This window comes from Pseudorca crassidens, chromosome 2, assembly GCF_039906515.1.
Source record: "Pseudorca crassidens isolate mPseCra1 chromosome 2, mPseCra1.hap1, whole genome shotgun sequence".
NCBI lineage: Eukaryota > Metazoa > Chordata > Mammalia > Artiodactyla > Delphinidae > Pseudorca > Pseudorca crassidens.
The window spans coordinates 136,668,246-136,682,236 of NC_090297.1; the positions used below are offsets into that span (position 1 = coordinate 136,668,246).

General features: G+C 38.7%; 1 protein-coding gene across 2 annotated transcripts in view; it reads right to left on the bottom strand.

The window, feature by feature from the left end:
- Positions 1-392: 392 nt before the first annotated feature.
- The window catches only part of ZNF648 (zinc finger protein 648), a 35,485-nt gene continuing 21,886 nt past the window's right edge, over positions 393-13,991 (bottom strand). The window contains exons 2-3 of one of the 2 annotated variants that reach the window (XM_067714568.1): positions 1,139-1,406; positions 393-816 (exon numbers count right to left, since the gene is read on the bottom strand). The gene's annotated coding sequence lies outside the window, so the exon portion shown is untranslated. Of the gene's footprint in view, positions 1,407-13,991 lie in introns of both variants that reach the window. The other variant, XM_067714563.1, reaches the window with a different exon arrangement.

Below are 13,991 nucleotides of genomic sequence, written 5' to 3' on the forward strand. Positions count from 1 at the left end.
AGGTCACCCCTCCAATACCTTCTTTCCTAGGCCTCACATTGAGATAGAACAGTATAGAGAATGCACCTTGGAAAGACACTAGGTCAGACTCTCAGGTCTACACTTTATTAGCTGTAATTCTTGCTTTCTGAGCCTCAGCTTCACCATCTGTAAAATGAAGATGGCAATGCCCACTTTATAGGCTGTTGTTATTCAATAAGATAACATGAATAAGGTCCACATAAGATACCTGACCTCTGTCTTTCTCCCTGCTCTTCCTTTAGCCTTCTGAAGGAAGGCTGCCAGCATGCTAAGACAGAGCAATGGGTAAGAGGTTGATTTGAGGTTTGATCCAGCCAAGGACATATTCCACAGGCATTCAGGAGCCTCTGTGCATACAATGATCTCTCCAATGGCATTTGACTCAGTCCCTTTCCCAGATCTAACCCTGTTAGCATCAGAATTCCTCAAAACATTAAATAAAACAAAGAAAATCCTAGTGTTATAAAGCTCTAAACTTAATGTGGTATTTCACCCAATACATAGAATCTTTATTGCCCCCCAAAAAGAAGTAAGTTTTTTAAAACTAGGTGATTGTGACTATACATTGTGAATACATATTAGCAAAATAATTTTGTTTGATTAATACAGCCTTCTAAGTGTTGGCATTCACAGCCCCACGATGCAGCTGAGCGTGCTTCACACATTCCTCAAATCTTGGAAGAGCCACAGAAACCCATCTTGGTTCTTCACTTTCTGTCTATAAAGCAGGACCAGTTAGGGGAAGGAGCATTATTACTGGGAACTCTCTTCTGTTCCCTGTGCTTCATTGAGTACCTGGTGGGAGACCAAGAAAGATGCGTTGCAGCTCTGGTGCACCTGTTTCCATCAAGCAGAATCAAAAGAACTTAAACAGATCATAAAGGTGGTCATATGTCAAACTCACTCAAGATAAACAAAAACATTTTCCCGGGTGCCTTCCGGACCCAGGTCGTCAGAAGTATATGTAACTGCTGCCTTGGAATATGGGTTTGAACTGATCATTCCACATCTTAGCCTCCAAACCCCAATTTCTTGTTCATTGATCTGAACAATGACTGACCCTTACGTCTTCGTGTTTCCCTTGTTCTGTCGGGATCCCTCTCCTCAAGGTACTTACTTGGGATTCATGACCAGACTCTCCATTCCATTTCCTGCTTCATGAACTAGATTTTTTACCCATTTCTCTTTTTAAGATCTCTCTTCTCTTCCCACCTTCTCTCCTCTCTTTTCCCTCAGGGTTTTTTCTCGATGTTTTAGCTTTGTATTTCTATCTTGGTGCTGACAGAAGTAATCAGTACAGAAGGAGCAAAGTTATCTGGTATCCTCAAGTAATTGGCACTGGGGCGAACTCAGAAACAAATAAAGATGCTTCAAAGAACTGGCACCTAAGGGAAGACAGAAAAATGTGAAATATATTAGATTCCGCTGGTTGAAAAAATAACATCTAAATTTAACAGTCATTGCTAGTAATGTTCTAAAAATCCACAAGATGAGAGTAGTTTCTCATCACAGAAAGTAGTGTCTTGTTCCAAAAGAAATTAAATTTAGCAAACGTTTATTGATTATCTACTACATGAAAAGTATTATTTCATGTGCGGTATGCGGGCCTCTCACTGTTGTGGCCTCTCCCATTGAAGAGCACAGGCTCTGGACGCGCAGGCTCAGCGGCCATGGCTCACAGGCCCAGCCACTCCGCGGCATGTGGGATCCTCCCGGGCCGGGGCACGAACCCGCATCCCCTGCACCGGCAGGCAGACTCTCAACCACTGCGCCACCAGGGAAGCCCTGTAATACCTTTTTTCATGAAGGTAATGCACAGCAAGCTGTAGTATCCATCCTCAAAGAGCTGGCAGTCCATGGGAGAAACAGGCAGCCATACACCTGACATTCCAGCCCAGCACTGCCCAACAGAAATTTAATGCAATCCACATACGTAAATTTAGATTTTCTAGTAGTCACATTAAAAAAGTAAAAGAAATAGGTGTAAATTAATTTTAATACCATTTTATTTAGCCAATATATTTCAAGTAATATCATCTCAACATGTAATTAATATTTTAAAATATTGAGGGCTTCCCTGGTGGCACAGTGGTTAATGGTAATAAAAATACATTTTTATTCTTTTCTTCATAAACTTCTAACAAAATTTCTATAACAAATAATAACTTCTTACACCTACTGTCTCTCCATCTAGAAGTGTGATATGTATGTGTGTGTATGTGTGTGTGTGTGTGTGTGTGTGTGTGTGTGTGTGGGTGGGTGGGTGTGTGTGTGCAGGAAGTCAAGTTGTTTTATAGCTGACCAATGTTACAAGCTCAGTTCCTGTTAAAAATCATTAAAAACATCTTTTGTTGGTTATTTAAATTTGATTTCAGGCAATTAATTACATTGACTCTCTTTTGACTATTGATCAATTTTATTATGTGCTTGCTGTAAATGTCCATTTTATTATCTTAAAATATTTTGTATATAATATATATAGTTTAAAATTTTGCTCATCAAATTGCAATTCATTGTAAAATTTGTGTTGCCCCGCAGCGTGTAGGATCTTTGTTCCCCGACCAGGGATCGAACCCACACCCCTTGCATTGGAAAGCGGATTCTTAACCACTGGACCACCAGGGAAGTCCTTCTGCCTTCATTTTTAATTTAAAAATCTGTCCATACTTATTTTTCAACCTGGAAAAATAAGTTAATTGCATTATAAAGAAAATAATATGTATTTCAATTAGTTACCAATTATAATTTATATCGATACTACTGTAACTCATGCTGTCTGCATAATATATTCAAATAAATGCATTATAATGTTGCACTGGGGGCTTCCCTGGTAGCACAGTGGTTAAGAATCCACCTGCCAATGCAGGGGACGTGGGTTCGAGCCTTGGTCGGGGAAGATGCCACATGCCGTGGAGCAACTAAGCCTGTGTGCCACAACTACTGAGCCTGCGCTCTAGAGCCTGCGAGCCACAACTACTGAAGCCCATGCACCTAGAGCCCGTGCTATGAAGCAAGAGAAGCCTGCACACCGCAATGAAGAGTAGACCCCGTTCACAGCAACTAGAGAAAGCCCTCACGCAGCAACAAAGACCCAACACAGCCAAAAATAAATAAATAAAATAAATACATTTATTAAAAAAATGTTACATTTATTCATAGAAAAAAAATTCAAATTGAATCAATGGGACACCAACTAGATCCATGATGTGTTTATGTATATTACTAAAATGACACACATGCCTGACATCCACACTATAATACAATAATAATATCTGAGACAATACAGTGTTTAAAGTGAACTATGATCTTAACAAAACAATAAAGCTGTGTTTAATGGAGGAATGTTTTACACTGCTGTAGCTTTAAATTTTAAATTAATTACAATTAAATTTAAAAATTCAGTTTCTTAGTTTTCCTAGCCACATTTCAAGCGCTTAACAACTATATGTGACTATAGAAAAGGCAACTTCTATCTCATTCTCTACCCTCCTATTTTTTCTTTCACCACTTTTTTCTTTTTTAACTCTTTAACCTTGCCCAAGAGAAAAGGTATTGTTAATCTAGTTGTGTTCAAGGTCATTGGTTGAAACATATTTCTCAGTGATTGTTTCTTCCACTTCTCAGTGCCATGTGGATGTCTGGGTAATTTGAATCCACTTCCCTGGACCTCTTCTACTTCCTGGTGACAAAACAGCTGCCTAAAACTTCAGAATTACATCCTATCCTCTTAGCAATTCACAGTGAAAACAACCTGCATCTTTTCCAAAAGTTAAAAAAAAAAAAATTTTAGAATTGAATCTATTTGCCTCCAATGATCTTGACTTGGGCTATATTCCTGGCAGGGGTGGCGTCAACCTCACTGAAACCACGCGAACTCAGAGAAGGAACCATCAATTCCCTAAGAAGAGTCAGGGCACATTTACCAGAAAAAGGGCAAGTGATTACTAGGAAAGCTAAAATGATCAATCTTTGATACACAGATAAATTGGAAAATAAAAATAATAACCCCTAATTTCCCCATTCAAATATAACTATTGTTGGTATTTTGGCAAATTTACTCCCATTATTTTTCCTGGGTTTTTTTTTTTTTTAATTGCGGTATGCGGGCCTCTCACTGTTGTGGCCTCTCCCGTTGCGGAGCACAGGCTCTGGACGCGCAGGCGCGGCGGCCATGACCCACGGGCCCAGCCGCTCCACGGCACGTGGGATCCTCCTGGATCGGGTACGAACCCACGTCCCCTGCATCGGCAGGCGGACTCTCGACCACTGCATCACCAGGGAAGCCCTCCTGGGTATTTTTTACGTAATTGGAACTACAGTTTACTTAAAATTTTTCTCCTGCATTTTTTCTCTTCCCATTCTATTATATGCATTTTGCATGTCTATCATTTTTCTAACCATAATTTTAATGGTCACATATAAATGAACTCTAATTTACTCCCATGGACACCAAGGTTGCTTCCTTTTCTTTAAAAATTATAAATAAAGCTGTGATAAACATCATCACGCATATAACTTTTTCTACTGCTTGGACTATTTCCTTAGAATAGTTGAATTTTCTAAATGTTGAATTACCGGGTCAAAAGGTATGCATACATTCAAGCTCTTTCTAAATTTTGACCATTTCCCAAAAAGGATTGTACTTATTCATAAGGCTGTCATCAATATAAAATTAGGCATCATATATAAAATGTTCTTGTAAAGTCAAAGGACACCACTAAAGTATGGTGAAGGTAGCAATTTCTTTGAGGGTGATAAAATGCTTACGAAGAGGATTTTTTTAACCTTTGATTCTATAACAGTTTTGCAGAAATCAGTCCTACACCACTCAATTATGCAGTTGCAAGTTTTCTTTCTTGGAAAATTGTTAATCGTACAAGAATGCAAATTAGTAGGATATTATTTTAAAAAGTAATATCAATAACATGGCATGGGATTATTATAGATTTCAACTAATTCTCATCTCGCTAATATCTTCCACACTGTATAGCTAATTAGTCATCTGGACAAAAATGTCACAATGTTGTTAATAATAGCAACACAATGGAGACATGTCTCCTGAGTTTTAAATGCCTTACTCTACCTGTTTGCTAGACGTTTTGAACCTGAATGTTTCAAGGCATCTCAAACACATCCAAAATGGAAATCATTCTAGGGCTTAGCACAGTGCCTAGCATGTAGAAAATGCTCAGTAAATCTGTTTCGTAAATGAATGTTGTCCGATAAATCTACTTTACTTCCTATAGTCCATTGTGCTGAATATTTTTTCATCTAAATAGGCTTTTCATCTAAAGCCCATTATCCTACAGTCTACCTCCTATGTACCTTTTTATTTGATTAATCACCAAATTCTCTTGATTCCACTTTAGAAAGGCCCATTGTCCCTACTCTCCAAACCATTTCTTTGCCCTAGTTCACTCCATTATCATCTCTCACCTGGATTATTAGCACAACTTCTTTGTTCCCCTGCCTCTAGTCTCATCCTTTCTCCACCCTCCTAACATAATGAGCTTTCTAGAACTCAGATCCAATCATGGAACTCCTCTGCTCAGAATTCCACAATGGTTCACCATACACAGGGCAAAATCTGAAACCATCTGCATGGCATATAAGATCCTTCATATTGTTTGACCTCTGCCTATCTGCCTGGCCTCACCTCTCCTCTCTCCTCCCACCCCTACCCCCAGCAGTTCACTGCACACTGCAGCATGACTGAACCGATGATAACCCTCTCGATCTGTATTAATCTTCCCCTCTTTCTTTCTGCAAATCATTTTGCAGCTGCCTCCCTGGAATACGCTCGCTCTACTTTGTGAGTCTGACAGAAAATTTCTACTTTTACTTCAAAACTCATCTTAAGAGAAAAGTAAGTCCTTTGAAAATACTGAAGAGGAGGTCATATGAAAACAGGCTCAACTATATAGTCCTGGTGCATAGTTCTGCATAAAAGCATTGGTTGAAGATCATCAGAGTGGAAGAATTCTCAGGACAGCATGAAATGAGAGACAAGCAGTTGGTCACATTAGAAGGCAGAAGAAGGGGAAAAAAAGGAGCGTGATGAATGCAATCTTCCAGAAACCAAAGGAGGGGAGAGTTTTAAGCAGAATGGTATGAAAAAAACTGTCAAATGCAGCAGAGAAATGGAGTTGGATGATGACCTCAGAGCATGCATTGGTTTTGATATTGAAGTAGCTTTTGTAATCTAAGACCAGTTTCAGTGGAAGGTGGGGGCAAATTCTGACTTCAGTGGTTTGGTTGAACAAGAAATGGAGTTGACAGATATGAACTACACCTTCCTCTCCAAGGCTGGGAATAAAGAGGTGGGAAGATGGCCATTGGGTAGTGACTTGAGGGGTAGATAGGAGGATAAAGGAAGGATTTTTTGAGAGAGAATATTAGTGAGCAGAGAGGATGCAGCAGGGGAGGAGGGAATGATGAAAGATACAGATCTGAGACAGAGGAAGATCCCTGAGGAGACTGAAAGGGATGTGATCAAGGGCCCAGATGGAGAACTAGGTTTCATAAAGGAGAAGGGACACCGCAATCTCTAAGAATGTAGGAAAAGAGAAAAGGCTGTATGTGATTGTCAGTCTCCAAAATATTGCACAAGGCCTTGTTAAAGTTTGCCAAATGATCAAAAGATTAAAGGATGCTTGATAGGATTTCTACATACTTCACAATATTACTTCTGGCCAATTTTGAAAGTGAGAGGCAAGGATTTAGTGGTATATATATGAATATGGAAAATGACAACTCAAAGTAACTCCTTGGGTAAGAAATGGGGAAAGGTAGTGTTAGTTTGGAAATAATGCCACAAAGAAAGTGAGGGAAAGAGGGGAGAATGTGATGAAGGTAAAGCATGTTGGAGCCAGACAGACCTGGGGGAAATATTGGCTCTACCATATACTAGCTTTGATCTTAAATAAGTTTCTTAACTTTCCCTGAACTTGAGTTTCTTCTTCAAAAAATAGGGGGAATAATGCTTGCCTCATAGGATTGGAATGAGAATCAGAGATAGTATATTTTGAAAGGTGCAAAGCATGTACTATTTTTTTCTCACTTTCCACTCCCTCATTTCCAGGAAATATCACTTGGATAAATTTATTGACTATATTTAAGAGATCTTCATTAATATGTGTGCTGGAGAAGTTTTTAAAAGAAATATGCCATGTATAGATAGATTAAGATGGTTTACTTAAAAAAGAAAACAGTAAAAAATGGATAGCATGAGGCCAGAATAGGGTGAAAGACAAAACTTGTATAGCTTTATAGCTTCTGACTATAAAGGATAGTATAAGAAACCTTACTTTAAAAGGTAATATTGGTAGAGAAGTCTTGAAAGAAAGAAGGAAAAAAGGAAGGAAAGAAAGAAAATGAAAGAAAGAAAGAAAGATAGAAAGAAAGAAAGAAAGAAAGAGGGTTTCCCTGGTGGCACAGTGGTTAAGAATCTGCCTGCCAATGGAGGGGCCACGGGTTCGATCCCTGGTCCAGGAAGATACCACATGTCACAGAGCAACTAAGCCCGTGCGCCACAACTACTGAGCCTGCACTCTAGAGCCCGAGAGCCACAACTACTGAAGCCTGTGCACCTACAGCCTGTGCTCCGCAACAAGAGAAGCCACCGCAATGAGAAGCCCGGGCACCGCAACAAAGAGTAGCCCCTGCTCGCTGCAACTAGAGAAAGCCCTCACGCAGCAATGAAGACCCAATGCAGCCAGAAAGAAAGAAAGGGAGGAAGGGAGGAAGGGAGGAAGGGAGGAAGGGAGGAAGGGAGGAAGGGAGGAAGGGAGGAAGAAAGGAAGGAAGCGGTATTGCTCATAGGGAATATTGTAGAGTGAGAATAGAAGAGAGGGACTCACTTTTCTAGTATGAGTCAGTATTTGATTTTACATCATTTTATCACAGTAAAGTAGAATAAAGACTGATTCAGTGCAGTGTAATCAAAAGAGCATGGATTTGGGAGTCAGACAGCCATGGGTTTGACTACTGACTTTGTCTCACACTAGCTGGGTGATCTTGGACAAGTGACAAATTCCTTGAGTCTCAGTGTCTTAGTTTCCTAGGCCTGCCATAACAAAGTAACAAAAACTAGGTGGCTTAAAACAACATAAATTTATTGTTCCGTAATTCTGGAGGCTATAACTCCAAAATCAAGATGTCAGCAGGGTGATGCTCTCTCAAAGACTAGGGGAGGATCTGTTCCATGCCTTCTTCTAACTTTTGGTAGCCCCAGGTGTTTCTTGGCTTATAGATACATCACTCCAATCCTCTGTCTTTGTAAGGCATTCTCCCTGTGTTTCTGTGTCTTCACATGGCTGTCTTCTTTCAAGGACCAGAGTCATATTGGATTAGGAACCCACCCTACTCCAGTATAACCTCATCTTAAATAATTATAGCTGCAATGACCATTGAGTAATTATAGCTGCGCTGACCCTATTTCCAAGAATAAGACCACATTCTGAGGTACTGAGGGTTAAGACTTCAACGTATCATTTTTAGGGGTACATAATTCAACCAATAAGACTCAAGATCTTCATTCCTTATATGAAAATAAAAGTATATTCCTTGTGGAGCCCTCCTACATTGTTGGTGGGAATGTAAATTGGTGCAGCCACTGTGGAAAACAGTATGGAGGTTTCTCTAAAAACTAAGATTATAATGATCACATGATCCAGCAATCCCACTCCTGGGTATATATCTGAAAGAAATAAACACTAATTCAAAAAGATACGTGCACCCCAATATTCATAGCAGCATTATTTACAACTGCCAAAGTACGGAAGCAACCTAAGTGTACATCAACAGATGAACAGATAAAGAAGATATGGTATATATATATATATATATATATATATACACAATAGAATACTACTCAGCCATAAAAAAGATTGAAATTTTGCCATTTGTAGCAACATGAATGGACTTGGAGGGCATTATGCTAAGTGAAATAAGTCACACAGAGAAAGACAAATACTGTATGATAGCACTTACATGTAGAATCTAAAAAAATGCAACAAACTAGTGAATAAAACAAAAAAGAAGCAGACTCACAGATATAGAGAACAAACTAATGGTTACCAGTGTGGAAAGGGAAGGGGGGAGGGGCAATATTAGGGTAGGGGGAAAAAGGGTTATTATGGGATTATATGAAATCATGTGTGAAAATTGTAAAGCACTGTAGAATTTAAAGAATCTTTCATTCAATAAAGATATAACTAAATAAAAGTAAATTAAATGTGAAAAAAGTACACTCCTTGCAAAGTTGTTATGAGAATCCTGTGTGAACTTATGAAAAAATAACAGGCATAATATCTCACACATGGTAAATGAGAAAAGTGAAGAGGAATCAAAGCCAGTCATCAAAACTGTATTTTGGTTGTCACTATCTGATTCCCTCTGAGTTATTTGCCAAGAAATCTTGGAAGAGAGGTCTTACCAAGTTCTGTGACTCTTTAATATTGTATTCACCGGTGACCTTGATTCAACATGTACTGAGCACTTTCTGTTATGTCTGGCATTATACCAGGTACAGAGGTACAGGGCCTGAGGCCACCTCTGTGATGTTCTGAGGTGGTTTGTACTCCAGGATCAACCCATCATCCCAGGTAGTACTCAAATCTAGAAGCCATGGTCTGGAAAAGGGGTCAGCAAACTATGACCCAGGAGCCAAATCCGGGTTACTGACTGTGTTTGTAAACAAAGTTTTATTGAAAGATAGCCATGTCCATTTGGTTATGTATTGTCTATGGCGACTTTCGTGTTTACCATGGCAGATTTGAGGGATTGTGACAGAGGTAGGTTCACAAAGCCTAAAATATTTACTATCTGGTTTTTCACAGAAATGTTACCTTTTGCATAGTCCAGACCTTGACTTATACTCTTCTTTGCTTTTTTTTTTTTCCACTGTAGGAGATTTATATTCTTTTTAGTCTATATGCCTACCTTGGAATTTAAATTTCTTTTCTTTCTTGAATTTAAATTTCTTTCTCTTCAGCTACTGCCCTGACTTCTCTGACAACTTTGATTTGTCTAGTTTTGAGGCTCAAAACCTTGGGGTTATTCATTCATCATAATGTATCAATATTGCTTCACCACTTGTAACAGATGTACCACACCAATGCAACAAGGTAATAACAGGGCATGCATTCCCCACAGTCCACTCCAGGCCTCACTTTTTTTTTTTTTAAGACCCCCCTCTTTTGTTTTTTGGCCACACGACTCATCATGTGAGATCTTAGTTCCCCGACCAAGGATCAAACCTGTGCCCGCTGCAGTGGAAGTGCAGAATGTTAACCACTGGACCACCAAGGAAGTCCCAAGGCCTCTCTGTCTTAAACCTGGTATTTTGCTTATTACATTCTTTTCCTGGATCCTATTGAATAATTTGTGATTCCTTTCTAAATTTGAAAAGATGTAATACAGAAAAACTCATTCTTCAGCAAACATTTGTTGAATACCTATTATATACTAATTATATAAGTATTAATACAATACTACTAAAGGACTGGAACATAGTAGTTCAAAATATTTCTGATGAAATTTGAAAGTTACATTAGTTTGTAATAGTTGGTATCTTTCCTCAAAATATTCATTGCCTCTTCCATAGGGCCCCTGCCTATGGGAGGATGACCTATCTCTGCTCGTGGCAGCCATGGTCGTGTGACTTGCTTTGGTCATTGGACTGTGACTTGAACCGACAGTCCTACCTCTGAACAGAACTGTAAGAGCCATTTTGTGGTCCTTCACCACCAGCTCTTTTTCATTCTGACATGAAACTTTTACATTTTAGATAGGGGCTGCTTTTATCTGGCATGGAAAAGACATGGAACTGAGTCAAACTTGACCCCAGTATGGACACGAGAAATAAAGCTGTGTTGTGAGCCACTAGGATTCTGAGATCATTATTGCCACGTAGCCCAGACTGATGGAAAAATCACTGATTATATTCTCTTCACATATTTTTTTAGCTCAAATAACATTTAAGAGTTATTTTTCTAACTTTAATATTATGGATGACAATTTACAACTTAGAGATAATCAAAATAAGGCCTAGAAATAAAATGTCACTCGTGCATTCAATGGAAGTATCCAAAATTCTAGTTGCCAACTTAGCGTACTGTGCACATGGTGCCGAGTTATATAAATCCTATTTGACTTAAACTGATGTGTACTATCTAACATTTTACACTACTTGCTTTATTCATATATCTGTGTATCCATCCAATGATCCATCTTATTTTCTAAAGTATTTTAAGTAAGCTTCAGCCATCAGTACACTTCACCCCTAAACACTTCAGCATGTACATCCTTAACTAGATTTCAATATTTGCTTATGATTTTTTCCTTTTGAGGTAAAATTTCTATGTAATGTACAAATCTTGCATAGATCATTCAATATGTTTTGCTAAACAGATACTCCTATGCAACGCAAATCTCTGTCAAGATACTGAACGTGACCATCACCCCACAAAATTTTCCCTGTTTATTTTAGCCCATATGTTTGCTGTGCGTATGTGCTTCTGAATGTTGCATATATTTTTATTCTGAGCTTAATATATTTAAGGAGAGATTTAAATATATTCATCGAATTCACACTAATGTGTCATGTCTCTAGACCTCACGAATGATACACTTTAACAGGAATTTGTTTCTCAAAAAGAACTTTTAGCATCTGATAATCTATATATATATAGGCCATTAATTTTCTTTCTCTGCCTTTGCTTTTTGAATACTAATTTCTGTGATAACCATCCAACAGGAATGTCCCTACCACATTAAACAATATAATCATTTCCACATAATTGAAGCTTTGGCAATCTCAGGTTCTACAAGAGACGTTGAAGGGGCTGGGATGTGTTTTTCTGATGCTAATCACAGCACAATTATATTGGCTTAGACTGGCTAGGGCTGAGGCTGGTTAGTAAAAGTAGGATAACTGCAAATAAGAAAGAAAAAAAAGGTTTATCCTATATGTTTGTGGCCATACACATGTGACAGACCGGAGGAATAAATAGTAACAGCATCAGTAGAGAAACTGGGCCAGCACGGAAAAGGCAAGGGCAGGTATAGGGATAAACATGGGCTGGTTTTTATGCCAATTAGAATGTGGCCTTAATTTTCTTCTACTGCTTCCCTGCTCCCATGTCTTTTTTGGCCTCTAAGATAACATGTACCCATATCACACACACACAAAATAAACATTGTAGAATAGCAGTCTGTTTATATATTATTATAAAATATGGATGTAAAATGCTCATACCTAAAATCTATAGATTTGAGGGATTGATTCATATTGTATTCATACAGGGAGAGGTAGCTATTACTGGAAATTAGAACAGTGAAAGATGGTTTCTATTTATTAAATTCACTATTAAGTACCATTCCAGTTATCTTTCTCAAGACATTTGTCTTTCAGAATTTAGGCACCAAGATTTAAAGGACTGAAATCAGATTTTTCAGAAATTACAAATTAATGGAAACTAATATGCACCCTTTTTTTCCAGGGAGTCTTTGATGGAACCAAGTTTGGGAAGAACAGAATTGCTGGACAATGTATAAATCCTGCTTATCATAAGGTGAAGGAATTCATGACTGAATTGAGGTATCTCACCACATTTTAGTCTTAATAATCTTTTCATAATGATCTTTCTTACCTGTAATTTAAAAGGCTAGAAATAGAAGAATGAGGAAAGAGACGACAGACAACATGAACAACCTATAAAATCACCTAAGATCCTTATCTCTATATGTCCTCTGAAGGTTCCTTTTATCCCAGCTCACTGTTTCCTCCTCTCCAGGTACCTTCCTGGCTTCCTGTTGAGATATTCTTTGGACTCCCTGAATGTGAAACTTAGCTCAGACACAAATTAGTAGGGAGGTTATTACAAGCTTGAAGGCAGGGTCAAAAATCCCTTTAAAGAAGTAATTCTATTATTAAATCATTCTCCCCAGCCCCTACTTATCACAAACCCCATTACTGAAAATTAAATGTATCCCCCGCATTTATTGAAATAGAGAAATGTATTTATATTGTAATTAGAAATAGACTTGGTGGAGACATGATTGCTCTCTTTAGATATCTGAAGAGCTGTCATTTCTAGAATGAACCTCTTTTTATATCTCCCTAAGGCACAATTAAGCCTTATAAGTAGACTTAACTATAGGCCAATTGAGGGCTACTCTAGGGAAAGCATTTCTAATAAGTAGAGCAGTCAGATGGTAGGATGGAATACCTAATGAATATGAGAGATTTCTATCATTTGAACCACTCAAACTCTCAAGGAAGAGCTTAGGTATGAGTTTCCTGCATACAGTGGCCCTTTATACAAATTTTGACTTGAAAATACTTAAACCCAAAGATTTTAAATCAGACTTTCATTGATCCAGCCAAAATTGTCTACATATTTATCATATCAGACTGGATGTCATAGTCAAGGGTTTGAAACTGATACATATATTTCTTACTGACAGTAAGCTTGCTCTGGGGACTTTCCTGGTGGTGCAGTGGTTAAGAATCTGCCTGCCAATGGAGGGAACAGGGTTTGGAGCCCTTGTCTGGGAAGATTCCACATGCCGCGGAGCAACTAAGCCCATGCACCACAACTACTGAGCCTGTGCTCTAGAGCCCACAAGCCACAACTACTGAGCCCGTGTGCTGCAGCTACTAAAGCCTGCATGCCTAGAGCCTGTGCTCCACAACAAGAAGCCACTGCAATGAGAAGCCTATGCACCGCAATGAAGAGTAGCCCCAGCTCACCGCAACTAGGGAAAGCCCACACGCAGCAACGAAGACCCAATGCAGCCCAAAATAAATAAATACAATAATAATTAAAAAAAAAAAAAGCTTGCTCTGGGTTTATGAGATCCAGTAAAGATGGAGCCACATCAAACTTTGTCTCATATTATTCATCATTTGACCGTCTGCCAAACGTATATTGTAGGCACTGGTCTGAACATGTGAGATAAGAGCC